Here is a 3,938-nt window from a genome sequence, read left to right as displayed (position 1 = left end):
GACGCACTGGCGGCGTAAAAGTGACGCAGGGACTCATAAATGAAGCCCAAGGTTTGCATGTAAACAGCGCCTGTGATTAGCAACAAAAACAAGTCCTTTTAGATCTATCTCACACTCTAAAAACAGCATGGGGGAGGCATATAAATGGTGCTTTCTAGACTCTTAACATAACACCTTTGCACTCCATTGATAGACAAGAGCCACAACATACATCGCCATCATGTTTGAATGGCAAAAAGATAGGAGCAAACCTGGGGTCAGGTCTGTGGTGGTGACCGGGGCGTCCGAGAGACTGAGCTAAGTGGAAGAAAACAAGCAGCCATTAAGAATTTATGGTCAGTGTCACAATGTGTGAACTTGGGAACACATAGATGTAAGAGGTGTTAAATGTAAAACGTGCCACTATTAAAAGTCAAAAACTTGGGTTAGATAAGGCATAACTGGTCTTCGTGTAAAGCGCTCCAATGCCTCCCGGTCGAGTTTGTGCTACATAAAATTGCAAGAAAACACAGAGCGGGGTATGAGTGATGGTGGGAGATCGGGAAAGAGAAGTTGGAATGGTTTTGGGTGACCCACTGAGCGGACAGAGCTGCAAGAAAACACAGAGCGGGGTAGGAGTTATGGTGGGAGATTGGGGAAGAGGGGTTGGAATGGTATTGGGTGACCCACTGAGAGGACAGAGCTGGGGCCGGAAGAGTCACAGGGAGGTCTGTGTGTGGGGTAGGAGTGATGGTGGGAGATCGGGGAATAAAAGTGCAAGAAAAAACGGAGCAAGGAAATACGGAGCGTGGTAGGAGTGATGGTGGGAGATTCTGGAATAAAACTGCAAGAAAAAGTGGACAGAGCTGCAAAAAAAGACGGAGCAGAGCAAGAAAAGACGGACCAGGGTAGGAGTGATGGTGGGAGATCGGGAAAGAGGGATTGAAATGGTATTGGGTGGAAAGACGAGGAGAAAGGGCGAGAAGAGTGACAGGGACACGGGTGGGGGAAAGAAGAAAGAACGGGAAGATATGAAAGAAGGCGAAAGAGAGAGCAAAGTGGCTACAACCGAGATGAAAAAGGGGGAGAAGAGTGAGGGTGGTGAGGCTGAGGGAGAAGGGAGATGGCACGGAGAGGCCACAGAGAAGAGGTTAGGAAAAAGACGTAAAGCAGAAGAGAGGTAAATTCATTTTACTCTCAACTTGTACATACTGGGCGTTGAATACTCTCTGCTGTAAGCTTTATTAAATGGTTGGAGAGTAATAGAGAGGGGAGAGAAGAGCAAAGGTTGCGAAGGAGGGGAAAGCAAAAAAGGAGAGGTTAAATAAGGCATAACGGCCAGAGCTGCAGACTAAGGGCCCGATTCACAGAATGAACTTAAGACTCAATCCTAAACTTACTACTATTTTGGTATTCACAGAATGCACTTACTACTTTTGGCATTCACAGAATGAACTTACTACTTTTGGTATTCACAGAAGTTAGGATTTTGTCTTAAGTTTGTCTTAAGACAAACTTAAGACAGACTTAAGACAGACTTGAGACAAAATCCTAACTTCTGTGAATGCCAAAAGTAGTAAGTGCATTCTGTGAATACCAAAATAGTAGTAAGTTTAGGATTGAGTCTTAAGTTCATTCTGTGAATCGGGCCCATAGTCCTTATACAATGTAAGTGGTCCTCGTGTAAAGTGCTCCAATGCCTCCCCGTCGAGTTTGTGCTACATAAAACTGCAAGAAAACACAGAGCGGGGTATGAGTGATTGTGGGAGATCGGGGAAGAGGAGTTGGAATGGTTTTGGGTGATCCGCTGAGCGGACAGAGCTGCAAGAAAACACAGAGCGGGGTAGGAGTAATGGTGGAATATTGGGGAAGAGGGGTTGGAATGGTATTGGGTGACCGGCTGAGCGGACAGAGCTGGGGGCGGAAGAGTCACAGGGAGGTCCATGTGTGGGGTAGGAGTGATGGTGGGAGGTCGGGGTGGGATATTGGGGAATAAAAGTGCAAGAAAAAATACGGAGCATGGTAGGAGTGATGGTGGGAGATCGGGGAATAAAACTGCAAGAAAAAGTGGACAGAGCTGCAAAAAAAAAGACGGAGCAAAGCAAGAAAAGATGGAGCGGGGTAGAAGTGATGGTGGGAGATCGGGACTAAAACTGCAAGAAAAAACAGAGCAAGAAAAACAAGGAAAAAAACGGAGCAATAAAAAAAATGAGCTTTTGGGGAATAAAATTGCAAGAAAAAGCAGATAGCTGCAAAAAAAGAGGTAGGGGGGTAGGATGATGGTAAAGTGAGTTCATAAACAGAATAAGTAAACAAACCGAGACAGCTGTGATTTAGATGCATTCTAAACCAAGTTCTACAAACACCGGAATACAAATAGAAAACAAGACATGCAGGCACAGTGAAATGGATCAAACAAGCTCTCGGCATTGCTGTGACGGGGTCGGGGGAGGCATCCCTTTGAAGTCTGATACGGGGGGCAAGGAGCGGCAGCTTTGAAGTGTCTGAGGCACAGACATATGGGGCCTCATTTATGAAAAGTGACGCATCGCTGCGTGAAAACAGCAGTCACTTTTCACTGCGCTCTCCCTGCGACACTAACGATGCGTCATATTTACAGTATGACGCATCATGTTGCAAGGAGTTACAGCTACGTCAGTATTTGTGACGTATCTGTAGGCGCATAAGTGACGCATTGCTGGCGTCCCATGTTGTTAGTGCGTGCGTCAGTCTTACGCCTGCTGTGAGGCAGGCATAAGATTTTGACGCATTTGAGTCCTAGAAGTGGCGCAGTGAAATCTCATAGATTTCACTGCGTCACTTCCATGACCCTTTCTTGCGTCGATACGCCCCCCTTGCATACATTATACCTGGCGCAGGTATACTGTGGCGCAGGGTTTTACAAAATGACGCATCTCCCTAGATGTGTCACTTTGTAAATATGGTGCAGCAAGGCACATTTTTTATACTCCGCTGGTGTGTCACAAAAAGTGACGCGTCAGCTGCGTAAAAGTGATGCAAGGGCTCATAAATGAGCCCCATGGTGGTTTGTGACATGGCTGGGGGAGCGAGCATATGAATGAGAAGTGAGGCAGAGGGCGCGCTGGTGAAGCCTCACGCTTGAATGGCTCAAATGCATTGGGGAGAATCTGCAATCCAAAACCTCTTGGTAGGATTTGCTGGTAGCCCTCTATATGTCTCGACAGCTGCAATGCGCAAGCGCATTGGTAGGTCGAGTCCTAAAAACGGAAGTGCCATTAGCGAGAAAGGTTGTGTGCGATTGTGCGATAGAGGCGCACCCCTGGTGTCAGAGAGAAGCAAAATGCCTACAGCACCTGGTATTCCCAGGCGGTCTCCCATCCAAGTACTAACCAGACCCCACCCTGCTTAGCTTCTGAGATTGGACGAGATCGGGCACATTCAGGGTGGTATGGCCGTAGGCACGAGAGGCTGCCGGTCCAGGCCTCTTATGCAGACGCAGCCCGCATGGTGTCATCACCAGGCTCCTTACAAGTACATTTGCACATTTCCCTTTCACACCTGCCCTCCCTTTCGAACTTCCTGCACAGAGCCAAGCACAGCCCTCTCTCGCACTTGCTTATTTGACACTTTGGCATCGACTGGGGCCGTCCTTCTTAAGGGGCCGGCACTAGCAGCAGCAAGCACCTAGCCTTGCTTCTAAGGCACTCTGCTCGGGCCACTTCTCTACATGCCCCCGGGGGCTGCAGAGACTCCCGCTCAGCAGCTGATGCTCACCACAACTCTGGGGAGGCAACTTCTTCACCCTCAAGTACTGGCTGCTGCAAATCGACTATTGTGTTTTTTTTTTTTAAATCAAGGACAGGGACCTCATTTGCAAATAATGTCTATGCCCCACCCCTCTGTGCCTGCGTGTAGAAGAGCGAGTGAGGCGAGGGTCCGAGACGTGCCTGGGTCCAGGGCCGTTAATGTCACCGGCC

General features: G+C 48.3%; 1 non-coding gene across 1 annotated transcript; it reads right to left on the bottom strand.

Moving 5' to 3' along the window:
- Positions 1-3,302: 3,302 nt before the first annotated feature.
- On the bottom strand, positions 3,303-3,421 carry LOC147698955 (5S ribosomal RNA). The gene has a single exon (XR_015299534.1). It is a non-coding gene; the product is annotated as a 5S ribosomal RNA (ribosomal RNA).
- Positions 3,422-3,938: the final 517 nt, after the last annotated feature.

The sequence above is a fragment of the Lissotriton vulgaris genome, chromosome 8 (assembly GCF_964263255.1).
Source record: "Lissotriton vulgaris chromosome 8, aLisVul1.2, whole genome shotgun sequence".
In the NCBI taxonomy this organism is placed as follows: Eukaryota; Metazoa; Chordata; class Amphibia; order Caudata; family Salamandridae; genus Lissotriton; species Lissotriton vulgaris.
This window is presented reverse-complemented; position numbering and strand designations above follow the sequence as displayed.